Raw genomic sequence first — 27564 nt, forward strand, 5'->3', positions numbered from 1 at the left:
TTGCATTGTGCATCGCTCATTTTGTATATTCTATCATTGTTTATTATCATTATTTTCCCTTTTCTGTTCTATTAAACTGTCTTTATCTCAACCCACGAGTTTTTCTCACTCTTACCCTTCCGATTCTCTCCCCGTCCCACTGGGGGGGCGGGGGGAGTGAGTGAGCGGCTGCGTGGTATTTCGCTGCCTGCCAGGTTAAACCACGACAAGGGGCAAAGGTAAAGAATGTGGAAATATATTTAGACAGTCTGCTCCAGTAGGGATCAATCAATGTGCTGTATGTAAGAAACAAGGACACTGGAAAAATGAGTGTCCAAAAAAAATAGGAAAGTTAGCCAGCCACAACAAATCCCACCTGAAGTTGATCTACTTATGATAGGAGGGGATTCTGAATGATGGGGACCGGGGGCAGAAAATTATATTCTCCCAGCTGAGCCCCTGGTTCCAGTAAAGCTGGGAGATGAAGTAGTTGATTTTTTAGTAGACACTGGAGCAAAATATTCTGTTATAAATACATGTAAAAGACCAATGAGTAAATTTAATGTATCTATTGTTGGGGTCACAGGAAAGAAAGAAGTAAGGCCTTTTTTGAAACCTTTAAAATGTAAAATTGGAGGAAAAACATTGATGCATGAATTTTTATATATACCGGAATGCACCATGCCTCTCTTGGGACGGGATTTATTGAATAAATTGGAAGCACAAATTAGTTTTAAAAAAGGAAAAATCCAAGTTCATTTTCCTGAAGCTAATGCCTGGCAAGCCCAAGTTTATTTATTACAGACAAACACAGAAGAACCTGAAGAAATACCAGAAGAAATTAAAGATGCAGTTTACCCTTTTGTTTGGGCAACAGAGAAACCAGGAAGAGCGAAAAATGTGGAACCGGTAAAAGTTGAATTGAAAATAGGAGTTCGACCGGTAAGAAAGAAACAATATCCTATTAGTATAAAAGCCAGAAAAGGTTTGGAACAATAATAAATAATTTTCTCAAATATGGACTTTTGAGGGAATGTCAATCTGATTACAATACTCCTATCCTTCCAGTGAAAAAGCCACATAACCAAGGATATAGGTTGGTTCAAGATTTAAGAGCAATAAGTCAATTAGTGGTGGACATTCATCCAGTAGTCCCTAATCCATATACGCTGCTAACAACTATCAATGAATCATATTTCTCAGTTTTAGATTTGAAAGATGCTTTCTTTTGTATAGCTCTGGAGGAAAACAGTCAAAAGATTTTTGCCTTTGAATGGGAAGATCCGTTGACTGGGAGGAGGACTCAGCTCTGCTGGACTGTGCTGCCATGAGGGTTTAAAAATAGCCCAACCATCTTTGGAGCAGCCCTGACCAAGGAACTGGAACAGTGGTCTGGTAAGGCAGATCAAATCACCCTCCTTCAGTATGTTGATGACATCCTATTGGGAGCAGATACTATTGAGATCTGCAAAGAAAGGACTGTTAGCCTCCTAAACTTTTTGGGAATGGCTGGGTACAGGGTGTCAGAAAAGAAAGCACAAATTGCAAAACAAACTGTAACTTATTTGGGGTTTGAGATTTCCCAAGGGCAACGAAGATTGGGAAATGATAGAAAAGAGACCATTTGCAGGATGGCACCCCCTCAATCTAAAAGAGAGTTGAGGGGATTTCTGGGAATGGCCGGATGGTGTCGCCTTTGGATTCCGAATTATGGTTTGATGGCAAAACCGTTGTATGAGGCAACCAAAGGCCCCGAAGAATTGTTAGAATGGACTCCAGAATGCCGAAAAAGTTTTGATGACATTAAGCAGACTTTAATGAAAGCTCCAGCTTTAGGACTCCCAAATTTGACCAAACCCTTTGAGCTATTTGTTCATGAAAAGGGACATGTAGCTATGGGAGTTCTGACTCAACGCTTGGGAGACTGGAGAAGACCAGTGGCTTACTTTTCTAAACAGTTAGATAAAGTAAGCTCGGGATGGCCCAGCTGCTTGTGGGCAGTTGCAGCAACAGTTCGCATCATTCAAGAAGCTAGGAAATTGACATTGGGACAAAAAATAACAGTTCACATACCGCACGCGGTACTTGCAGTACTGGAACAAAAAGGACATCATTGGCTTACCCCTAGTCACTTGTTGCAATATCAAGCTCTGTTAGTGGAACAGGATGACATCATTTTGAAAGTAAGTGCAATTTTAAATCCTGCTTCTTTAATGCCAAGTGAAAAAGAGAATAGTCCTAATCATGATTGTTTACAAGTTATCAAACAGGTATATGCCAGCAGGCCAGACCTGAAAGATGTCCCTCTCCAGACTCTGGATGAAGAATTATTTACTGATGGAAGCAGCTTTGTTGTGAAAGGAGAAAGGAGGTCTGGCTACGCTGTGGTAACTTTAACCAAAGATCAAGAAGTAAAAGCATTACCTCCAAACACATCTGCCCAGAAGGCAGAGATAATAGCTTTGACAAGAGCTTCAGATCTGGCTAAAGGTAAAAGAGTTAATATTTATACAGACTCTAAATATGCTTTTGGAGTTGTTCATGCTCATGGTGTGATATGGAAAGAGCAAGGACTTTTGTCTGCCAGTGGCTCACCTATGAAGTATGGAACAGAGATTTTAAATTTATTGGAAGCAGTACAAAAACCCAAAGAAGTTGCTGTGATTCATTGTAAGGCGCATCAAAGAGGAAACTCAAAAGTGATACAAGGAAATTGAAAGGCAGATGAAGCTGCCAAGCGTGTGGCGCAAAATACCACAATCTATGTTTTAATTCCATCAAAAGAAATTCAAATAGAATCCCCAAATTATAATGAAAAAGAAAATAAGTTGGCTGAGCTATTACAGTGCAAAAAGAATGATCAAGGATGGTGGATTACTTCACATGGACAATGTATAGTAACTCCCGAAATCATGAAGAAATTGATGGTCAAAACCCATGCTGAGACACATATGGGAGCAGAAGCAATGGTTGAGTCGGTAAAATGATATGCAATAGGGACTGAAATGTTATTGATTGCTAAAAGTGTGAGTAATAAATGTGGAGATTGTCTTAGGAACAATCCGAAAATACAAATCCGACCCGCTCCTGGAGAGGTAAGGAAAGGCATAACTCCCGGTGAGTATTGGCAAATAGATTTTTCAGAGTTACCAAGGTACAACCAATATCGATATTTATTGGTATTGGTAGATGATACCTTCTCTGGATGGCCAGAAGCTTTCCCGTGTCGAACCAACAAGGCAGAAGAGGTAACAAAACACTTATTAAAAAAAAATATTCCAAGATTTGGAGTCCCTTTAGAGATGTCCTCTGACAGAGGCCCACATTTTGTAGCGGAGGTTATTAAGAATATGAGTAAGACACTAGGAATCAAGTGGGATTTACATGCCCCTTGGAGACCACAGTCTAGTGGAGAGGTAGAGAGAATGAACCAAACATTAAAGAGACAAATTTCTAAAATATGTCAGGAAGCCCAGTTGAAATGGATTGAAGCTTTACCACTTGCCTTGTTAAGAATTAGGATAACCCCGAGAGCTAGAGAAAAAATAAGTCCATTTGAAATTCTGTATGGTAAACCTTACAATGTCAATCTAACAGGAAGGTTTGAACAAATGCACATAATAGGAGAAAAAGTGTTAACTGAATATCTCTTGTCTTTGAGTAAAATGTTGAGTTCTTTACACAGCTATGTTCTTTTAAGGACACCTTTACCCCTTGAATTTCTGATACATTCATTCAGTCCAGGACACCAAGTTTACCTGCGAACGTGGAAGGACGACCCCCTTGGAGAAAAGTGGAAGGGACCCTTCCAAGTGTTATTGACAACAAACACTGCTGTAAAATTAGAAGGAATAGACTCTTGGATTCATTACACCAGAATAAAGAAAATACCTCCTAGACTGTGGACATCTATACCTAAGGGACCATCGAAATTAACTTTAAGGTGTACTTGATGAGTCACCGGAGATGCTGCTGAATTATTTGTGATATTTAAAATTTTTATTGTTCGAAGGGAAATCAAATTAATTGGGAAATTGTGGGTTTAGGAGTAGAAAATGTGGAGCCTGTTGATATTAGTTATGATGATCAGTAAAGCTGAATCCCAATTTCTATTGCCAAAATGGGATAGAAATCGAAATATCTGGGAACTCTTAGCCCGAGAAGTAACCAACATGTCTTCTTTTTGTATTGCAGCAGAGAATTCAGTAGGAGGAATGTACAGTTCTTGCCTTGTAGGAATACCAACTCCTCTAGAATTGATAAAGAACTACACGATGTTTCAGAACTTTGACATCAAGTTAACTATCATAGTATTTATAGTCTGGGAAAAACAACTAGATCCAAGGAGAGAGGGATGTTAAGAGTTAAGGTACGAGGAACACTTCCGGCCAGACATTGTTGAGTTTGTGAATTGCCCTTTTGGATGCGAAAATTTAACACGTTTACAACCCCCTTTGAGGTGTAATTCTACCCAACCTCAGAGTTATGCATGGGCTCATACTAAACTACCCCTTGGATGGTTTTTGTTATGTGGGCGATTGGCATATTCTTATATCCCGGCAAATATAACAGGAGGTCCGTGTTCAATCGGGAGGATGGCTCTGTAGCTGATAAATAAGAAAGACTTAGAACATAGTGAACAAGTTGAAAGGAGTGTACACCAAGTATCAGAAGACTGTGACTCGCAAGTCACCTTATACAGCTCAAGTGAAATGTCAGCTGCAGCTATCCTAGTGCCCAGAGTTGGGGTAGCTATGAATTACCACACCGTAAGAAGAATTACCTGTGCTTTAGTTAAAGATATAAATTATACCTCTCAGGCACTTTCAGCTATTGGCATGGAAATGACTCAAATAAGAGAAGCTACTCTTGAGAACAGGGCTGCAATTGATTATTTACTTTTAAGACACAATCACGGTTGTGAAGAATTTAAGAGTATGTGTTGTTTTAACCTAAGTGATAATTCGCAGTTAGTTGAGAAGAAAATTCAACAACTGAAGGATTTAGCATCCGGATTCAAGGAACGAGAAGGATTCAATTTTTCTTGGTTATTTTCGTGGCTTCCAAATTTAAATTGGCTCGGATAGTTGTTTTTATTTGCAATACTGATCGTCATCTTAGTTATAATTACTTGTTGTATGATTCAATGTACGTCTTTTTGCAGACCAAATGCTTACAAGTGAATGGTGTGAGACTCATGATGCTTAACATCATAAGTCTCAAAGGGGGGAATTGAAGCAGTAGATACAATACCTATTATTCCATACTGCTCGCTTCTGTAATTCTAAACAATGAAGACTTGTTGCTTAGGAGTTAGGTAACTAGCAAGTGTTGTGTTTGCAGGTGTGTAGAAATGTAACTAGTATAAACTGTGTATCCTGGAAGCATTGTTAGACTCTAGTGAAGATCAACCTTGGAAACGAGAACCATAAACAAACGTGGTCCAGACATGGCTCGGAGACAAATCTCAACCTTATAAGGAAAGAAAGGAACGGGTTCATGAAGAGTTCACTACCCTACCGACCACCAGAGACCACTCGAGACCCTCAAGAAGACCCTAAAGGCTTTAGTGCGCATGTGTCTAGGGTGATGTAATATTATAATTAGTTCTCAGAAATTTAATGAATATGTAAAAGAGAAACTTAAAATATGTATGAGAAGCATGGATATAAACAGAAAGGTGACTAGACCAGGTGTACTTGATTTGTGGCAAGTCCACCAAGCACCCAGGCCTGAATAAAACAATATCTCTCCTGAGCGTGTGGAATTGGTTACTTGCACGCCGGGCACGAATCCACTTTTCGGACAACATAATCATTAAACTGAATGCAAAAAAAAAAAAAATAATCCTATTTCAAACACCATTATGTAAGGGTATTTGGAAGGAAAGTGTCTTCTCCTTTAAGGGTATCTGGTCAAGTACCTTTTTCAATGCAACAAGGGAAAATAAGAAAAGGAGGCAGCCATAAACAAGAATATAAAGGGACACAAACCTGACCGAGAAATGATAAGGGAGGCATTGAGGAGAACCAAACCTGGTCAGTCACAGAAATTGATGAGAGAATGTGAGAGAGTGAAAAGTTTTATTCCAGGAAGGTTATCTGATCGGGGACCTGGTCAACTGGGAAACTAAGGGAAAAAGGGGGAAACCAGAAGCAAAATACACAGAGACAGAGACCTGACAAAACAAACATGAAGACAATGACAAGAAACAAACCTCGCCAGTCACACTAATTGATGGGCTGTCAAAAAACAACAGGCGCCACTTCCAGGAAGATCAACCTGGATTTTGCAACTGATAAGACTGTAAACCAAGGTGGATCCCGGACTGGGAGGGGTGAGGGAATTGATAGACCTCCACAAACCCATGAGGGGATGTGCAGGGGGAAGAGAGAGGGCAGGGAGAAAGGGGTATAAAAGGGTCTGGGACAGTCAGTACCCTTGTCTGGCTGAGCCCTGCTCCTGATCACCGCAGTCCGTCCTATCTTCTTTTTAAACCTTTTAACTATCCCTCTGCTTCATCTCACGCTCTATCCCATGTGTATGTGTGCTGCAAGGACGAAGTGCCAGCTATTGGTGAGACCTCTGTGAGTGGATTTGGCGCCAGCTACTGGAGTCAGACTGGGGGGTGTAGGTGCCCCGATCCTGTGTTCTTAGCTACTGTAGCAAGTGGGAGTCTCAGTGCCAGCTACTAGAGTGAGTGGGGATCTTGGCTTCCAGCCACTGGGGTGGGAACGGTGTTAATGAACAATGCATTGGGCAGAGGCCTACCACAATAAGTGGTTCTACAAGGAGTCTGCAAAGATGCGTCACAAGCAAATTCCACATATATATACTTGCACCAGCACCAATCCCCTGACAAGGTACTTAGCAACAACTGAAAACATCAGTGTGTTATCAGCATTCTTCTCATACTAAATCCAAAACACAGCACTAGGAAGAAATTTAACTCTATCCCAGCGAAACCAGGACAAGGCCTCACTAGTTAAGAAACATTTGCAGCTGATGCTCTTGCCAGTCACCATGATTCAATTAACAAAGTAGTTGTAAGGAGCCTCTAGTCAGTGCATCCTTTTATCTGAAGGATTTCAGTTGCTGTTATTTATCATATCCTGCTTATCTGACACAGTTTTGGTCAAGAACAGGTTGTATAACCTAAAGGTATATAAACTCCGTAACTGCCGCATTTGGACAGAATTCATATCAGCAGAGGCTGTCACTTTGCTGCTCTGTGTTCTCTCCTATAGCTATAGTAATAAACTGTTTCTGTTCTGACCTAATCTAAATTGTATTCTGGTTATTTCTGTGACAGCTATTACTTACTATATCTTGCAGGTACTCTTTCAAGCTACCACTCTACATGGTAGTGCCCTATTTCACAGGTACAACCAGAATCCTTAATTTATAAAGATAATACCTTTAATTTTACAACATTTCAATACATATGGCTTGATTGTAATAAATTAACAAAATTATCAGAGGACAGACACCTATCTGAGAAAAAATTGCATAACCCTTTTGTAACAAAAATCAAAGTTGTTCTTATTACAGGAGAAGAGGAGACTTTAAGGCATTTGAAAGCTAATAGAAAATTACAGTATTTCCATCCGAAATTAGTGAGTTTTTAGCTATATTGCAAAACTGTCTCTTCAGAGGCCATTCTTATGGCATGGTATTAATTTAGAATAGACTTCTGTTTATTCATCTACCAAAAAAAACCCAGAGGCTCCTACCTGAAAAAGACTATTCTTTGTTAGAGTAGAGCCTGTGAGCCACTTGGCTGTATTTCTATACTCTAGTCAACATGCTACAGAACTCTATAAATGCAAACTCTAAAAAGCATAATGGAAAAGCATTTATTGAAAGAGGAGAGAAAAGCTCAAACTTCTTGAACAGAAGTGTTGGGTTTTTTTTTTTTTGGGGGGGGGTTGTTGTTGTTGTTGCTTACAGAACTGCTGCCACAACTGCTACCTCTAATTACAAAACACTTAATTTTTCCCATCTTTTCTTACTGTTTTTATTGATTGATATTGTCCTTTTCCATCCCGGAAACAACTTCCTAATGTACTACTTGGGGTAATTTGCAAGGAATGCAAATCAGCCATCTTCTAAAATATGCAGATGCTCTTGATGTGTAAATAGTGCTATTTACACTGAGTTTAACTAACATGTATATGTTCTTTTCCATGTATTCCAATTTGAAGACAAGCCTGTAAGGCTATGTGAAAGGACAGTGTCTGCTCCTTTAAGGGCATCTGGTCCAGGGCCTTTTCAATGCAAAAAGGGATAATAAGAAAAGGAGGAAGCCATAAACAAGAACATAGAGACACAAAACTGACAGGCAAAAATAAGGGAGACAAAGACAAGAAACAAACCTCATCAGACACACTAATTGATGGCTTATAGTACTGGGTCTGGCTGGGATGGAGTTAACTTTCTTCATAGCAGCCCATATGGTGCTATGTTTTACATTTGTGGCTAAAACACTGTTGGTCACACACTGATGTTTTAACTATTGCTGAACAGTGTTTACACAGTGTCAAGGCCTTCTATGTTTCTCACTCTGCCCCCACAGAGAGTAGTTTGGGGGTGTGCAATTGTGGTGGGTGAACCTTGGCTGGATGTCAGGTGCCCACCAAGCCGCTCTATCACTCCCATTCCTCAACAGGACAGGGGAGAGAAAATATGACGAAAGGCTCATGGGTCGAGATAAGGACAGGGAGAGATCACTCACCAGTTACCGTCACGGGCAAAACAGACTCGACTCGGGGAAATTAATTTAATTTATTAACAATCAAATCAAAGTAGGGTAATGAGAAATAAAAACAAATCTTAAAACACCTTCCCCCCACCCCTCCCTTCTTCCCGGGCTCAACTTCACTCCCAATTACTCTACCTCCTCCCCCCGAGCAGTGCAGGGGGACGGGGAAACAGGGTTGCGGTCAATTCATCACACGTTGTCTCTGCTGCTCCTTACTCCTCGCGCTCTTCCTCTGCTCCAGCATGGGGTCCCTCCCACGGGAGACAGTCCTCCACGAACTTCTCCAATATGGGTCCTTCTCACTCCTCTCTTCTGGCTGCTGTTGCGCAGCAGTTTTTACCTCTTCTTAAATATGTTATCACAGAGGCGCTACCAATATTGCTGATTGGCTCAGCTTTGGCCAGCAGCAAGTCTGTCTTGGAGCCGGCTGGCACTGGCTCTATTGGACGTGAGGGAAGCTTCTGGCATCTTCTCACAGCAGCCACCCCTTTAGCCCCCCTGCTACCAAAACCTTGCCACGCAAACCCAATACGTTGATGAAAAGCTCTTGGGTCGAGATAAGGACAGGGAGATCACTCACCAATTACCGTCACGGGCAAAACAGACTCAACTTGGGGAAAATAATTTAATTTATTGCCAATTGATTGTAACAGAGTACGACAGTGAGAAATGAAACAAATCTAAAAACACCTTCCCCCCACCCCTCCCTTCTTCTCAGGCTCAACTTCACTCCCAACTCTTCTACCTCCTCCCTCCGAGCAGCACAGGGGAATAGAGAATGGGGGTTGCGGTCAGTTCATAATGCTTTGTCTCTCCCACTCCTTCCTCCTCACGCTGATTGGCTCAGTGGCGGGTCTGTCTTGGAGCTAGCTGGAACTGGCTCTATCTGACACGGGGCAGCTCCTGGTGTCTTCTCACTGAGGCCACCCTTGCAGCCCCCCCCGCAGCCCCCCCCGCAGCCCCCCCCTACCAAAACTTTGCCACGTAGGCCCAATACAGCAATGTAATGAAAATTTCCCTCCCCGTTATATCAATCAGTCTTTATAGTATGAAAGTGTATTAACTTTGTTAATATATTGTTTTGGGTTTGCGTGGCAAGGTTTTGGTAGCGGGGGGGGGGGGGGGTGTCTACAGGGGTGGCTTCTGTGAGAAGCTGCCAGAAGCTTCTCCCATGTCCGATGGAGCCAGTGCCAGCCAGCTCCAAGATGGACCTGCTGCTGGCCAAAGCTGAGCCAATCAGCGACGCTGGTAGTGCCTCTGTGATAACATATTTAAGAAGGGGAAAAAACTGCTGCACAACAGCAGCTGGGAGAAAGGAGTGAGAATATGTGAGAGAAACAACTCTGCAGACACCAAGGGCAGTGAAGAAGGAGGGGGAGGAGGTGCTCCAGGTGCCGGAGCAGAGATTCCCCTGCAGCCTGTGGTGAAGACCATGGTGAGGCAGGCTGTCCCCCTGCAGCCCATGGAGGTCCACGGTGGAGCAGATATCCACCCTGCAGCCCATGGAGGACCCCACGCCAGAGCAGGTGGATGCCCGAAGGAGGCTGTGACCCCATGGAGAGCCCGTGCTGGAGCAGGTCTTCTGGCAGGACTTGTGACCCCGTGGGGGACGCGCGCTGGAGCAGTCTGTTCCTGAAGGACTGCACCCCGTGGAAAGGACCCATGCTGGAGCAGTTTGTGAAGAACTGCAGCCCGTGGGAAGGACCCACGTTGGAGAAGTTTGTGGAGGACTGTCTCTCGTGGGCGGGACCCCACGCTGGAGCAGGGGAAGAGTGTGAGGAGGAAGGAGCGGCAGAGACAATGCGTAATGAACTGACTGCAACCCCCATTCCCCATCCCCCTGTGCTGCTCGGGGGGAGGAGGTAGAGAAGCCGGGAGTGAAGTTGAGCCCAGGAAGAAGGGAGGGGTGGGGGGAAGGTGTTTTAAGATTTGTTTTTATTTCTCATTACCCTACTCTGACTTTTGATTGGCAATAAATTAAATTAATTTCCCCGAGTTGAGTCTGTTTTGCCTGTGATGGTAATTGGTGAGTGATCTCTCCCTGTCCTTATCTCGACCCACGAGCCTTTCATCGTAATTTTCTCCCCTCGTCCTGTTGAGGAAGGGGAGTGATAGAGTGGCTTGGTGGGCACCTGGCATCCAGCCAGGGTCAACCCACCACATATATATATTAGTTTGCATTTTACACTGCAATCTGATGAGGTAGTGGAATATTACTGGGGACTTTGCTATCGTTCATGCTCAAGTAAACAAAGCAAAGGACACCAGCTCATCTCCGGGACCAGAAGGACAGCCTGACCCTGGAGATAGGGACCTTGCTTCTCGGAATCTTAGAGCTGTCCATGAAGGATCAAAGATATCCCTGGACAACCAAGATAACACTAGCTTCCTACCCCTCTAACATATCCTTGAAAAAGCCCCAGTAACTGGCGTCATAGATAAGAAACTATTGCAAGACCAACTCCAGAGATATCTGGAGTAATAGATAAGAAGTTGCTTTGCAAAGTTTTACTATGATTGGTAGTCAGTAGTATGTGTTAATTAGTGACTGATCAATTTGTATTGTACCTGTACACCTGAAAGGTATAAAACCCCATGTAAAAACTACATTTGGGGTGCCCAGTTTGGCTGGGACACCTCATGTGCATGAATAAATATTTACCCTTGTAATTCTATACTTTGCATCCTAGCCTTTCTCCTTGGTCAGCATGGGCCAGTTATGAATTTTCATAACAGCAAGAAGCTGGGAGAGGACACAACCAGGACAGCTGACCCAAAGTGACAAAAAAGATATTCCATACCATATAACATTGTGCTCAGCAACAAAAATTGAGAGGAGGGGGGCTTCGGGTAGGTAACTGTTGTTCGGGGACTGGCTGGGCATTGGTCTGCTTATGGGAGGTGGCGAGTGATTGATTTTGCATCACTTGTTTTGGGTTTTTTTCCCCTTTCTTTCTTCTTCCTCTTTCCTTTGTTTATGAAACTATTTTTATCTTGATCCACAAGTTTTCTTGCTTTTACTATTTCTATTCATTCCCCCCATCCCACTGAGGGAGGGAGCGAGTGAGCAGCTGCGTGGGGCTTAGCTGCTTGCCAAGGTCAACCCACCACAGCTATCAAGAAACTGCAGGAAAACTGAGACTTTGCAACTGATGATAAGGATGTAAATCTGAGGGTCCAGGATGTTGGGGGTGGTGGTGAAACTATGCAAACTGATGAGGGAATGTGCAGGGGAAGGGAAATGGGGAGGTGAAAGGAGGGACAGGAGGAACAGGCAGAAAGGGGTATAAAAGGAGCCAGTTGCATGTAAAATGGGGCTGGTCAGTACGCTTGTCTGACTGAGCCCTGCACCTGATCACCGCAGTCTGTCCTATCTTCTTATTAAACCCTTTCTTAATTATCTCTCTGCATAATCTCACTCTGTATCCCATGTGTACGTGTGCTGCAAGGACTAAATGCCAGTTACTGGGAGACAGGTGTGAGTGGATTTGGTGCCAGCTACTGGAGTCAGACCAGGGGTGTAGGCACCCTGCACCTGTGGTGCCAAGAACTGGAGCAGGTGAGGGTCTCGGCTGCCAGATGCTTGGGTGGGAACAATGTGTGTCCTGAAAATCAGCTACTGGGACGGAACAGCGTGAGTGAGGCGAGTGAGGGGCTCAGCAACAGTGTCTGGAGCAGGACCGCTGGTCACGGCCTGTGTGCCTGGTGATGGCTGCTGGTGGGGAGCAAGTGTCTGTATCTTCCCCAAGTCAGATGTGTGTGAGGGTGTGCATGTGTATTCACAGGCAAACTTCAAGCTGGACTAGCCGACGAGTAGGAGACTCGTGAAGCAGGTAAGAGGGCCTGGGATCTAGGTAGGGATACCAGACGGACAGAGGGGCTGTGCCGGTACTTGGGGGATCTGCAAGCGTGCATGTGCTTGTGAATCTAGAGAGTGTTGTGTGTGCCTTCACTAGTGAACTTCTATCGCTGACAGCCAAAGAGGAGGAAAGGGACTTGGCTGCCTGTGCTTACATTTTATGCAAGTCCTATATGTAGGTGCTCTTGAAGGCAACGCCTTGCCTGTGGGAGTCTATGTAACTGGCCGTGTCAGTGTCCTGCATGTGTCCTGTGTGTGTGTGTGTCTGTGTTTCTGGGATATGTGCTCAGCTTTGCTAATGGTTGAACCTGCAAACAGGAAAGTGGCAGCTGCATCCCCCAGCCTGGGCAGAGACCCCGGGTCCCCAGGCACACCAGGCTGGGCTCCAGCCACCAGGCAGGAGGGAGTTCTGAGCCGGAGCAGCTGGAGGCGGCACCTGTCTTAACATCCCTTAACACATTAAACCTGTACTTATTGACTACTTGATATACAGCTAGCATGCAGTCAACAATAAAGCCAATCTAACGGATGCAGGATAAAAAAGTCCCTTCATTGCCTGCCCACATCTCCCCCTCTATCTGAGGAAAAAGGAACTGGAAGGATCCTGCACCTGACATAGCCAATCTCCACAAGTTCCTTTAAAAAAAGAAACAGACCTAGAATTAAGTCACCCCCCATTAATGTTCACCTTTTCTTCCAATTGGAAGTCCCAATTTCCAATTTCTATTCTGTTCTTCTCTAGCTTTAAGTTTTAAAAAACACGATTCAGGTTCAAATCTTCAATTCAGACACACCAGACATCATAAATGTGTACAAGTGAATGAGAACACAAAGTGACAGTGATCTCTGGGACACGAGAGAGAGACAGAGAGAAAAGAAAGAACATGCATGAGCAATCTCTGCTCAGGAAAGGAATAGGCCTTTCTTAGCAATAAAGTCTTGCCAACAGAAGAAACAGAGCCAATGGACTCAAGAGGGATTTGATACCATCTATCTACCACCATAGAAAGGTTGCCCAATGTTATAACACAAAGTAGTAGCAAACCAAAAGCAGTGAAGACAAAAATCTTTGCAAGCCTCCACAGACGACCATCTCTGTAACAACAGATTTCACACGCAGACTGGATCAAAAATGATAAAAAAGACATGAACAAATCCTAAATAGCAAGTGGTACAGAGAATAAATGTGTTTGTTCTCACCAACTGAAGTTACAGCTTAAGCATCGTAAATAAAATTACTAGTATAAAAGCCTAAAGCCTAAGCTAAGGAAATTTGATTTTCTTGTTCGGTTTTTACCGCACAATTATTCACTGATAGCTTACTCTTTTTTTTTTTCTGGGTTTATTATAGATTGTATCTTAAATTAGCTTCCAAGATCACCTACAATTTTGACCACTGGAATTGCCGCACTGGCGTTTATATCATGATTATTAAGAAGTCAGTTTCCAAAGAAAAAAGAGAAATTAGAATAGCATTTAAGTGAATATCAATATTATAATGCGAAGCTAGCTTTAATCTTTGTTAGAGAGATCATCCCCAATTAGGCTCCTTGGACTGAGTGCAGCAAATTATAGAATGCTGTTCCAGATTGTTTCAAAGCAGAAAAAAGCATTAAAAGGCTAAAGTAGTAGAATACAGAGCATATGCAAGATTTGAAGTGCCTCTAGAACAGTTAAGCAATAATTTTTTTACTTCTTAAAGGCATTTGTGACAAAGAAATAATTTTAGCAGTTACCAAGACAAGTAAGCAGTAGCTCTTGATCTAAAGACCTACTGCTTCTTACCCTGACCAAACCTAAAGTCAAGAGCACAAAATCAATCCAATGGAAAAACTAGAGGAAAAAGTGTTGAAACTCCAGGAAATTTCCAGTTAGCTTCTGTCACACGTTCAGTAAATAAATTCCTTTTGAGGAATTGGTTATACTTGAAAACTTCAAGCTAAGAGGATATTCCCTCATGGGAAGCCATCAGGATTCAGGCAATATAAAAGAAAGAGGGACCTGATTCTCCTTTGACTCATTTTTGTCAGGGAGCAGCAAGGGCCAGCTACTCTGCAAGCAAAGGTGTCGTGGTTTAACCCCAGCCAGCAAAAATAAACGCCACGCAGCCGCTCGATCACCCCCCCTGGAGGGATGGGGGAGAGAAACGGGAGGGCACAAGTAGGAAAGCTCCCGGGTTGAGATAAAAACAGTTTAATAATTGAAATAAAACAAAGTAGAACAGTAATAATAACAATGAGAACAACAACAATAACAGAATACACAAAGCAGGCAATGCACAACACAAGCACTCACCGACCGCCGACCGCGTGTCACGAACGGGGGGGCGAGCCCCCCCCCACACCTGGTTTTTATACTGAGCATGATGTCACATGGTATAGAATACCCCATTGGCCAGCTCGGTCCACCACCCCGGCTGTGCTCCCCCCTCCCGGTGCAAGCATCACCCAGCAACAGCCAAAGCATCAATGGGCCATCAACGCTCCTTTCACACCGAACCCAAAACACAGCACACCCCCCAAGCTACTGGGAAGAAAGTTAACCCTGTCCCAGCTGGAACCAGGACAATATCCACCCCTTATTCTATACCATCTACATCATGCCCAGGTCTTACATTTTCCCATACGTTCCAATTAGTCACCGCTACTTTTCCCTGCCTTTTGATATATACACACACAGAGATATCATTCCCTTAGTCCATGGGCCATCCCTCTAAAACGTCCGTTGAGTTCATTTAGTCCATGACTTCGGGTTCCACCTGTCATAACAGTCTTGCAGGGCAGGAGAGATGGTGGGTGGTGTTGGGCTCTTGCATGCGGAGGCCAGTTCTGGGCGCTCGTCCGGTTCTATCATTGTTGCACCTTGCTCAGTTTCATCGGAGTTCATCCTACATTAATCTGGGTGATTCTTACTGTAATACTGTTAATATGGCATATGGTAACCATAGAAGTGATGACATACAGTACTATGTAATAACTAACATCGTACAATTCAGTTCATTGGCTATTTTCACCCAAAATTAAATCCCCTTGAGGTACACACCGGACTTCCCCATCCTTTCGCATCACTCACCAAGTGCACCCAGGTCCCTGAGCAAAAGCAATCCCACGGATGGGTTTTCCCTTGCCAGAGGCAGGAGTAACCCAGACTGTCTTCCCCAGCATATTTCTCATATGCACGACAGGGACTTTATCCCCCTCTACAGCACGTAAGGGTTTGGATTGGGCAGGGCCAGCTCGAGTGACAGATCCCCTGTTGTTGACTAACCAGGTGGCCTTTGCTAAATGTGTGTCCCAATGCTTGAATGTCCCACTGCCCATTGCCCTCAGTGTTGTCTTTAGCAGCCCGTTGTATCGTTCAATTTTTCCGGAGGCTGGTGCATGGTAGGGGATGTGATAGACCCACTCAATGCCATGCTCTTTGGCCCAGGTGTCTATGAGGGCGTTTCGGAAGTGAGTCCCGTTGTCTGACTCAATTCTTTCTGGGGTGCCATGTCGCCATAGGACTTGCTTTTCAAGGCCCAGGATAGTGTTCCGGGCGGTGGCATGGGGCACAGGATATGTTTCCAGCCATCCTGTGGTTACTTCTACCGTGGTGAGCACATAGCGCTTGCCCTGTCGGGTTTGTGGGAGCGTGATATAATCAATCTGCCAAGCCTCCCCATATTTATACTTCAACCATCGTCCTCCATACCAAAGAGGCTTTACTCGCTTGGCTTGCTTGATTGCAGCGCATGTTTCACATTCATGGATAACTTGTGCAATAGTGTCCATGGTCAAGTCCACCCCTCAATCACGAGCCCATCTATATGTTGCATCTCTCCCTTGGTGGCCTGAAGTGTCATGGGCCCACCGAGCTATAAATAATTCACCTTTATGTTGCCAGTCCAGATCTACCTGAGCTACTTCAATCTTGGCAGCCTGATCCACCTGCTGGTTGTTTTGGTGCTCTTCACTGGCCCGACTCTTGGGTACGTGAGCATCTACGTGACGTACTTTTACAACCAGGTTCTCTACCCGGGCACCAATATCTTGCCACAATGCGGCAGCCCAGATGGGTTTACCTCTGCGCTGCCAGTTGTTCTGCTTCCATTGCTGCAACCACCCCCACAGGGCATTTGCCACCATCCATGAGTCAGTATAGAGATAAAGTACTGGCCATTTTTCTCGTTCGGCAATGTTCAAGGCCAGCTGGATGGCTTTCACCTCTGCAAACTGACTCGATTCACCTTCTCCTTCAGCAGTTTCTGCAACTTGGCGTATAGGACTCCATACCGCAGCCTTCCACCTCCGATGTTTTCCCACAAGGCGACAGGACCCATCAGTGAACAGGGCATATTGCTTCTCGTTTTCTGGTAGTTTGTTATATGGTGAGGCCTCTTCAGCACGCGTCACCTCCTCCTCTGGGGATATTCCAAAATCTTTACCTTCTGGCCAGTTCGTGATCACCTCCAAGATTCCTGGGCGACTGGGGATTCCTATTCGGGCCCGTTGTGTGATCAGCGCGACCCACTTACTCCACGTAGCATCAGTTGCATGATGTGTAGAGGGGACCCTCCCTTTGAACATCCAGCCCAGCACCGGCAGTCGGGGTGCCAGGAGGGGCTGTGCTTCAGTACCAACCACTTCCGAAGCAGCTCGAACCCCTTCATATGCTGCCAATATCTCCTTCTCAGTTGGAGTGTAGCGGGCCTCAGATCCTCTGTATCCCCGACTCCAGAACCCTAAGGGTCGACCTCGAGTCTCCCCTGGTGCTTTCTGCCAGAGGCTCCAGGTAGGACCATTCTCCCCGGCTGCGGTGTAGAGCACATTCTTCACATCTTGTCCTGCCCGGACTGGCCCAAGGGCTACTGCCTGAACTATCTCCTGTTTAATTTGTTCAAATGCTTGTCGTTGCTCAGGGCCCCATCTGAAGTCGTTCTTCTTCCTGGTCACGTGATAGAGAGGGCTTACGATCTGACTGTAATTTGGAATATGCATTCTCCAAAAGCCCACAACGCCTAAGAAAGCTTGCGTTTCCTTTTTGTTAGTTGGTGGAGACATGGCTGTTATTTTGTTGATCACATCCATTGGGATCTGACGACATCCATCTTGCCATTTTATTCCTAAAAACTGGATCTCCTGTGCAGGTCCCTTGACCTTACTTTGTTTTATGGCAAAGCCGGCCTTCAGAAGGATTTGGACTATTCTCTCCCCTTTCTCGAAAACTTCCTCTGCTGTGTTGCCCCACACGATGATGTCATCAATGTACTGCAGGTGTTCCGGAGCCTCACCCTGTTCCAGTGCGGTGTGGATCAGTCCATGGCAAATGGTAGGGCTGTGTTTCCACCCCTGGGGCAGTCGGTTCCAGGTGTACTGGACGCCCCTCCAAGTGAAAGCAAACTGTGGCCTGCACTCTGCCGCCAAAGGGATGGAGAAGAAGGCATTAGCGATGTCAATGGTGGCGTACCACTTGGCTGCCTTTGACTCCAGTTCGTATTGAAGTTCCAGCATGTCCGGCACGGCAGCACTCAGTGGCGGCGTGACTTCGTTCAGGCCACGGTAGTCTACTGTTAGCCTCCACTCTCCATTGGACTTTCGCACTGGCCATATGGGACTGTTGAAGGGTGAGCGAGTCTTACTGATCACTCCTTGGCTCTCCAGTCGACGAATCAGCTCATGGATGGGGATCAGGGGGTCTCGGTTGGTGCGGTATTGCTGCCGGTGCACTGTTGTGGTAGCGATTGGTTCCTGTTGTTCTTGGACCTTCAACAACCCCACAACAGAAGGGTCCTCCGAGAGACCGGGCAAGGTGGACAGCTGTTTAACTTCCTCCGTCTCCAGGGCAGCTATACCAAAAGCCCACCGATACCCTTTTGGGTCCTTGAAATACCCTCTCCTGAGGTAGTCTATGCCAAGGATGCACGGAGCCTCTGGGCCAGTCACAATGGGGTGCTTCTGCCACTCATTCCCAGTTAGGCTCACTTCAGCCTCCAACACAGTTAACTCTTGGGATCCCCCTGTCCCTCCAGAAATACAAATGGGTTCTGCCCCTTTATAGCCTGATGGCATCAGGGTACACTGCGCACCGGTGTCTACAAGAGCCTTATATTCTTGTGGATCTGATGTGCCAGGCCATCGAATCCACACAGTCCAGTAAACCCGGTTGTCCCTTTCCTCCACCTGGCTGGAGGCAGGGCCCCTCTAGTCCTGGTCATCATATTCGCTATCCACTTCTTGTAAGTATGAGTCAGAAGCCCCTTTATTAAGGTCGGAAGTGGAATCAGCCCTTCTACTCTGTCTGGGGATCTCACTGGAGACTGGAGCAGCAGTTTTCCTGGAAGAACCCCCTTTTGTGGTTGTTTTCCCTTGCAACTCATGTACCCGTGCCTGTAGGACTGAGGTAGGTTTTCCATCCCGCTTCCTCATGTCCTCTCCGTGGTCACGCAGGTAAAACCACAGGGTGCCCCGGGGTGTGTACCCACGATGCCTCCTCTCTTGAGCAGAGGGACGCCTGCTCCTAATGGCTGAGACACTGGCCCGTGCAGGTGGGGAGCAGGACATATCCTCTTTGAGTTGCTGGACCTCCCGAGACAGTTTCTCCACAGCAGAGACACAGGCCCGTAGGGAGGAAGAGAGACTTTCTTCATATTGCCGGAGTTGGCCAGCCAGTTCATCCACTGTTTGTTCCTCTCCATCTCTCCAGGTCATTATTGCCAATGAGTTTGCATGTGACGCTGGTGCGCTCCGTACAAACTTCCGCCACATGGGTCGGGTGCATTTGACTTCATCTGGGTCTTTGGATAACTGCTCGTTGTTCAGGTCATCATAAATCACTTCCAGCACAGCTAATTCTCTCAGGTACTGGATACCTCTCTCCATGGTGGTCCACTTGCCTGGGTGACATATAACATCTTCCTTGAAGGGATACCTTTCCTTCACACCTGACAGGAGTCGCCTCCAGAGGCTGAGGACTTGTGCCCCTTGTCCAATTGCTTTGTCAATGCCCCCTTCCCTAGAAAGGGATCCCAGCTGCTTGGCTTCCCTACCCTCTATTTCCAGGCTACCGGCCCCGTTATCCCAGCATCGGAGCAGCCAGGTGACAATGTGCTCGCCTGGACGACAACTGAAGTCTTTTCGCATATCTCGCAGCTCACCCAGGGATAGGGATCGGGTGGTCACCATCTCATTTACGGGTTCTGCCTCCTCCTCCTCCTGTTCTCCTGATGGCCCTGGTTCATCTTCATCCCTTACTAAACGAGCTGATTTTCTTGTGCATTTTCTTTTTTGTATAGGGGCGACTGATACCGGCATGGGTTGGTTCTCTGTCACAGGGGGCAGAGTAGCTGCCGTGCCTGCCCTGGGGGGTGAGGGAGCCGCTGTGCTTGCCGTGGGGGGTGGGGTAGCCGCAGGGCCTGTTGCTTTGTCATCAGCTGCAGAGACGTTTCCTTCCCCTTGGGGGTTCTGAGTGGTGTTAAACAGGGCTCGGTAGGCGTGGGCCAGGCCCCAGCACATTGTAGTGATTTGCGTCTCCCTAGAATGGCCAGGGTGACAGCATACTTCTTCCAAATATTCTACTAATTTTTCAGGGTTCTGCACTTGTTCAGGGGTAAAGTTCCAGAACACTGGGGGTGCCCATCGCCCTAGGCATTTGCCCATGCTATCCCACTCGCCCTGCCACTCATAACTATCCAGCCTTGGGGCAGATCTCTGGATGACATTCTTGAATTGCTTACTAACCTTGGATAAAACCACAACAATATTCCCAAGGAGTACCAATAGATGTATCTTAACTACCCAGGGATGTTCAAGGTACTGGCAAGTTATTTTAACAAAGGAGATGACATCATAGAGGAAGGTAGCGAGGGTGCCATTCTCTATTTCCTCCATAAAAAATCTCTCGGAGGAAAAGGTATAATTGCTAATGGTCTCCATGAGGTGGTACCCGAAATGCAGAAACGGCTTCATTACGAATCCCAAATACCAAATAACCCCGAATGCCAGCGTTTTAGTAACAAATCTCCCAGGCAAAACATCATTAATCACGGCAGAGCACAACAGACTACAAAACCCAACTCCAATTTTTAACAGGTACAGCAAAAACAAGAGCATGGTGCAGAACAAATTAATATGTTACCAGATACAAATTCCTTAATATGCTCTAAATAATCTGTCGTTATCTCAACCCTTCGTGCCCCACGTTGGGCGCCAAAAAGGACTGTCGTGGTTTAACCCCAGCCAGCAAAAATAAACGCCACGCAGCCGCTCGATCACCCCCCACATCCGGTGGGATGGGGGAGAGAATCGGGAGGGCACAAGTAGGAAAGCTCCCGGGTTGAGATAAAAACAGTTTAATAATTGAAATAAAACAAAGTAGAACAGTAATAATAACAATGAGAACAACAACAATAACAGAATACACAAAGCAGGCAATGCACAACACAACCGCTCACCAACTGCCGATCGCGTGTCACGAACGGGGGGGGGGGGGGGGGCGAGCCCCCCCCCACACCTGGTTTTTATACTGAGCATGATGTCACATGGTATAGAATACCCCATTGGCCAGCTCGGTCCACCACCCCGGCTGTGCTCCCCCCTCCCGGTGCAAGCATCACCCAGCAACAGCCAAAGCATCAATGGGCCATCAACGCTCCTTTCACACCGAACCCAAAACACAGCACACCCCCCAAGCTACTGGGAAGAAAGTTAACCCTGTCCCAGCTGGAACCAGGACAAAAGGTGAGCCAGGAGTGGAGCACAAGAATAAGGCAAGCAGGAGCAGTGACCTCACCAACAAGGAGCCATAATGTGGAGCCGCAAGTCCAGGTCAGGATTAGGGCCAGAGACAGTAGTTGGGGTCAGACACAGTCCAGTGATCACCCAGCAACTCCGTAGTGATGAGGCAGGTCCAAGGCCAAGCCAGGAAGCCAAACCAGCGGGTCCAGGTCTCAGTCAGAATCACAGAGGTCTGAGACCGGGCACAGACACAGCTGCAATGTAGCACAGGCAGGGGCCAGTGGTAAAGCCTCAGCTTAAAAGCAGCTCTCAAGGGAAAAGGAGGGTCAGGCTTCAAAAAAGCCCTTCAAAAACAAATTAATTAAAACTTTATTGCTGCCATATCCTAAAGTTCCTTCTCAAGGATCTGAAATATTATTGGATTACATTATTGAGAAGCAGGTTTTAAATATTTGATAGTTTGCCTCTCCTTTCTCAGAGCCAATGAACCTCAAAGGCCCATACATGCTTCCATGCACAGAAATTAAATAGGTAAGCAAGAGCATGCAAGAGTTGCAGATTTTTTAATACTCATAGAGAAAGGATGAAAATATATAATTGAAGCTTCACAGTCTATTTATAGTCTAATATATTTGCAAATGAAATCTCTTTGTTAAAGTCCCAACTAAAACGAGATTCAGATCTGCTAACACAATGAGTTTACCTGGAATATCAGGGATGCAGCCTGCTATTGGACTCTAAGCATTATCCTTAGCTATGCTTCTGATCTCACACTAATCTTCTGGCATGTTCCATCCCATCTGCCCCCCCCCCATACATATAGGTCACTCCTTGATCAATAAGGCATCCCACCAAGTTAACAGGTGATAACAGAGGGGTGTTATTAACCCTGCCTACCCATTGGAGTGTTCAGGCTATAGCATCAGTGATCACCACCTTTTTGGGGTCCCTCCCCTCTTGCCTGTAAACACACTCCAGCAGCCCAAGCAACTGTAGTTGATTACCCCCTTCTTAGTCCCTCCACAGGGATATCACATTCATGGGATCAGCAGGATTGGGCTATTGCTCAACATATCCCTCCATCGGCCAAGCCCAAAGCCCACCTCTGTTGCGCAGGGGAACGTTTACAAGTGGCATAGGCACCAAACTCCCCAGAAGCCTGCTCTCGAGCCATCAGCTGTATCCCACTGGCTCCAGTTTCCCAGCACATCCATAGCCACTGCAAGGGTGTTTCCTCATAGCGGTGGCTGTAAGTTTTCTATATATCCTTAATCTTGCTCTGAGTAAAGGACACATTCTGTGTGGTCACATTCTGGGGAATGGTACTTCAATTCTCATAGGTCTGCCTAATTGCTGTAACTGGGGCTGCCTGATAGGACTCTGCTTTTAATTCATCATCAGAGTCCTTAGTTCACCATCCCAGGATCCCAGGTTTTGGGATCCCAGTCCATGGCAGTCACCTTTAAGTTCACTGACTGTTCTCCTAGCAGCACAGGCAGTTTGGCACATAGCTTTTAATTTTGCCAGTTCAGTGCTACTAGCTGCTAACTTCTGATCAAGCACCTCTCTTTTGCGCTTAGCACTTGTTAATACTTCCTTTGGCAAGCCATTACTCTGTTAAAAAACATCACCTCCATTTGTGACCTTTGTTAAGCAGTCCAATCTTTTTGGAGCTCTACTTGAAACATAAAATATGTACTGGCACACCCGCACAGCAAATCAGCATCTCTCTCCTACTGTTTTGTGTGTCTTATCCCTTCTGGCTAATTTCCGTGGATAATGCACTTGGAGACTGTCCAGGTGTAACCCATGGCAAAAATACAGAAAGTTGACACTGGGGGGGGAGAGTCAATAAGCAGCATAGTAAGTTGAGGTCATATGCATAAGGGTTTCTTCCTGCCACTCTATTAGCATACCTGCTTTGGTGTGGGTCACCCACAGGTCACAATCTCTTCAGGGGTGTACGTACCCCCCCCCCCCCCTTCTGGCACAGAGTCCTCCCCCAAGAGGGTATCCGACCGTCCATAGCTGCCAATTTCTTTCTGAAATATGTTTGAGCAGGGGCTCCATGTGCTTCTCCAACTGGATAAAGTTTTGGCATGCAATGGGTTTTCTTCCACTGTTGTTTACATCTGTGTCGATGCTTCTTCAAAGGAAGAAACCCTGGCAACAAAACAGGCTGGGGACTGACTAGCTGGGGAGCAGCTCTGCTGAAAAGGCCCTGGGGGGGTCTTGGCAGACAGCAATGCTGAACATGAGCCAGCAGTGTGCCCTGGCAAGCAAAGGCGGACAACAGCATCCTGGGCTGGATTAAAAGGAGCATAAGCAGTAAATTGCAGGAAATGATTCTTCCTCTCTACTCAACACTCATTAGACCACCTCTAGAATACCATGTCCAGTTTTGGGACCCACCCCCCCCAATACAGGAAAGGCATTGACAAACTGGAGTGAGTTCAGCAGAAGGCCATCAAGATGGTCAGGGGGCTGGAGCACTTGCCCTATGAGGAGAGGCTGAGGGAACAGGGCTTGTTCAGCCTGGAGAAGAGAAGGCTTCAGGGGGCCCTAACAGCAGCCTTCCAATATCCATGAGGAGATCATCAAGAAGATGGAGCCAGGCTCCTCACAGCGGTGCATGGTGGGAGTATGAGAGCTAACGGGCATACATTGAAACAAGAAAGGTTCAGACTGGATACAAGAAAAAATTTTTTCACCACGAGGACAGTCAAGCATTGGAACAGGTTGCCCAGAGAGGTTGTGGATTTTCCATCCTTGGAGATATTCAAAACCCAACTGGACACAGTCCTGGGAAACCTGCTCTAGTTAGCCCTGCTTTGAGCAGGGAGGGTTGGACTAGACGAACTCCAGAGGTGCCTTCCAACCTCAAATATTCTGTAACTGTTACGGAGAAGACTTACCCAAAATCTCTGGGCTACATCTGCTCTGCTCTAACAGTTTAGGCATGCACAGGAAAGAAACAAAGCAGCACAGATAAACTCTTAATAGCTTTACATCCTTAGAACACATTTAGGGCAGGAGACCAGACAGCAATCCAGGTAAACAACTGCTAATTGGCCTTAGATATGGAGTAAGTCAAAGATATTGGTGTGGGGTGATGCAACCAACGAGGCCACCAGCAGCTTAGGCCAACCACCTAAGTTCAAAAGCAATAAACAGTGAAGACTATAGGCCCTTATGGGGAACATCAATACACAGAGGTCCAACACCACACAGGAGTCTGAGCCCACAGTGTAACTGTTACACATAATGGCCGGGCCACCGACAAGGATCCAGACACATCAAGTAATCAGAATGGGTGTCTAGTTCCCCTGGGGTCCATGGTGCCTATCTAAACTGGACCAGAGAGGGAGGGGCCTAGACTGGTGCAAGTGTGAAGTACAAGCATATCACAGAAGATAAATCTTAGGATAGAAATCACTATCCCCCCACTATACTCATCACACTCAATAAATTTCATGTCACTGAGCGGTGTGGTTCTGTTCTTGCTGCTACCTTACCCCTAAATGCCTGAATTCTTAACCAAAGGTCGCAAAGGTAAGAGTGTCTTCCTGATGCTGAGCAATCCTGTTCTCCTGTATATTAAGTATCAGTGGTATTGAACTCTCCTTTTTTAATGTTAGGCACCTTTGTTTGCAGGGAATCCTATTCTTTTGCACACTGAATGCATTTGTGGGGATTTTTTTTCTGTTGTGTATTGAGCATACAACCCAAGCCTTTTCACATACTGTGTTTTGACAATCTGAGTAGGACCCCAGCCCTTGGCATGCTTGTTTGAGACCCTGTCTATTCATAGGCTGAGTACAGGTATTTGCACAGAATTTTTTGTTTGTGGTGAGGACATATAATCAGGAACCCTGTATTAGGTATGATTGTTTGTCAGGTGTATGTGGGGTCTGTGTGATGTGAGAGATATCAATGTTTCCCAAAAACGAAGAGTATATCCTCATAGCATGGTCAGATGCAGAGCGCTATAGCATTCGTAACCAAGCAACTGGGATTGCAACCCAGTTGGTTAAAACTAACGCTTGTTTCAGGGTGCCAGGTGAACGGTATGCAGATATACTGCAGTATCTGGCATCTTGTTTGTGAGTACAAGCCAAGGAGTACAAAAAGCTATCTGAGATGTATGCGAATGAGTGCATGAGATCTGCTGGCCAGCACTGAGTCTGATTCGCCAGAGAGTAAGAGGAGGATCAGGACATTTGTCCTGTCCATGTTTATATGCGTATGTGGTGGCTGTAAAAAACACTGTTCTTCCATCTTTGTTGATCTATTGATGGTTGACCATGCCTGTGCCTATTGGGAATTTATGCTCAGACCTGGGAAAAGCAGAAGCCCTAGCAAGCTGCAAGAGGTGAGATGCCCCTAAAGCAAAGTCCACAGGACTTGGCTGCTCCTTAACAACTGTTGTTGTGAGGAGGGAATGGCAGGTACAGAATCCCTATATGAGGAAGGGACTGCTCCTTTTGCAAATGTGCCCAAATCATTAGAGTTTGCAACCAAAATGCGTAACATTCACTTGAAGGAGTATATTCAGGGTCTATTGAAAGCAAAAGAACACCACAATTATTGAGCCATGCTATATTGGCCATAAAGCAGGCAGAGACCCAGAGGCTGAGCTCTCTGCAAACTGGTCCCTGGAATGTGAGAAAATCTGTTACACAAGGAAAATAAACAATTGCAAAAGGATGTCTCCTCAACCTAAAGAGAAGTTCAATTTATACAGAACCGAGCATTCAGACTCTGAGTTATACAGAAAAAAAACCAAACTATAAACCTTTGTGTCGTGGTTTAACCTGGCAGGCAGCCAAATACCACGCAGCCGCTCGCTCACTCCCCCCCACCCCCAGTGGGACGGGGAGAGAATCGGAAAGGGTAAGAGTGAGTAAAACTCGTGGGTTGAGATAAAGACAGTTTAATAGAACAGAAAAGGGAAAATAATAATGATAATGATAGAATATACAAAATGAGTGATGCACAATGCAATTGCTCACCACCCGCGCTGACCGATAACCAAGTAGCGATCTCTACTTCCTGGAACACGCCTCCCATTCATATACTGAGCATGACGTCACATGGTATGGAATACCCCGTTGGCCAGCTGGGCTAGCTGTCCTGGCTGTGCTCCCTCCTCCCAGCCTCTGCGTTTGGTAGAGCATGGAGCTGTCCTTGACAGGGCACTTAGCAACAACTGAAAACATCAGTGTGTTATCAACATTCTTCTCATACTAAATCCAAAACACAGCACTAGGAAGAAATTTAACTCTATCCCAGCCGAAACCAGGACACTTTGTAAAAGGTAAAGCACACAGCAATCAGCTCCACTTTCCTATGAAGAACCACCTAATTCTTTTGTCTGTCTCTCATCTCCCATTCTCCAATAATCCCCTCCCCCCTTTTTTGATTCATTTTGCTATAAAACACTACTTAATCCTGTAAACCCTGTAAATAATATACCTAGTAAAAATATCAAATATCCCATGGCTCCTGTCACTAGACAAATACTTGCCACCCCTGCTAGTCAACAAGAAGTGGTTGAACAGAGCACACCAGGGCCTGACAGTCTGGTATAACTCTGCCAGCAGCATAGGACCTTGAGCCAAGGGGATAAAAGAAAAGGCTTCTTTAAAAAAAAAAAAAAAAAAAAAAAGAAAAAAGCAGCAGCAGCTAGGGACACCCTTCCCCCCACCCCAAGCCAGGAATCCTTAAAACTTATGCCCTTAGAAGAACCAAATAATAAGAATAATCTATTCCCTGCCTTTTTAGAATAAAATGCTAGGCTGGGGAACTGGGTTATTCAACAGAAGAGCAAACGCTTGAAATCTGGATCCTTGCAAAACTACCAAAACCCTCCCCTAAAGAGCTCAGGAGTGTGTGCAGTACAGTGGGTACCATTTAAACTGTTACCTTTACCAGTGTGACTCCCCAATACCCTTAAAGGTAGCAAAAGGGGGGATCCAAAGCAAAAAGAAATAGTAATTTAGAAATACAAACTTATTGCCAAATTTTATTTTAAATTTAATTGAAAATTAAATTTCAAATTTAAACTAATTGTAAGTTTGGTAAATTCGGGAGTTGATTAGGAAATAAAAAGTTTTTGTATTCTGCTGGATGCTAACACATCCACCAAAGTATGAAGAGAAAAGAAAGAAAAAAAAAAAAAGAGGAAAAATTAGAAACTGAAATGGATCCAATTTAAAGGTTTTAATCTCCAAAAAAGAGAAACCCTGTTT

The 27564-nt window shown here is 45.4% G+C and overlaps 1 protein-coding gene and 1 long non-coding RNA gene across 23 annotated transcripts in view; one reads left to right on the forward strand and one right to left on the reverse strand.

The window, feature by feature from the left end:
- Window positions 1-27564, reverse strand: part of LOC142074915 (amyloid-beta A4 precursor protein-binding family A member 1-like) — a 278116-nt gene that overhangs the window by 101758 nt on the left and 148794 nt on the right. For 2 of the 22 annotated variants that reach the window (XM_075135888.1, XM_075135887.1), the window contains one exon: window positions 21369-21567. The exons of 18 other annotated variants lie outside the window; for them this stretch is intronic. The gene's annotated coding sequence lies outside the window, so the exon portion shown is untranslated. Of the gene's footprint in view, window positions 1-8875; window positions 9535-21368; window positions 21568-23229; window positions 26060-27564 lie in introns of those variants that run through there. 2 more of the 22 variants (XM_075135893.1, XM_075135901.1) reach the window with 2 other exon arrangements.
- On the forward strand, window positions 9671-21397 carry LOC142074916 (uncharacterized). Its single transcript, XR_012670752.1, has 4 exons — window positions 9671-11590; window positions 12190-12573; window positions 12918-14663; window positions 21317-21397. It is a non-coding gene; the product is annotated as an uncharacterized LOC142074916 (long non-coding RNA).

The sequence above is a fragment of the Calonectris borealis genome, chromosome W (genome assembly GCF_964195595.1).
Source record: "Calonectris borealis chromosome W, bCalBor7.hap1.2, whole genome shotgun sequence".
Taxonomy (NCBI): Eukaryota; Metazoa; Chordata; class Aves; order Procellariiformes; family Procellariidae; genus Calonectris; species Calonectris borealis.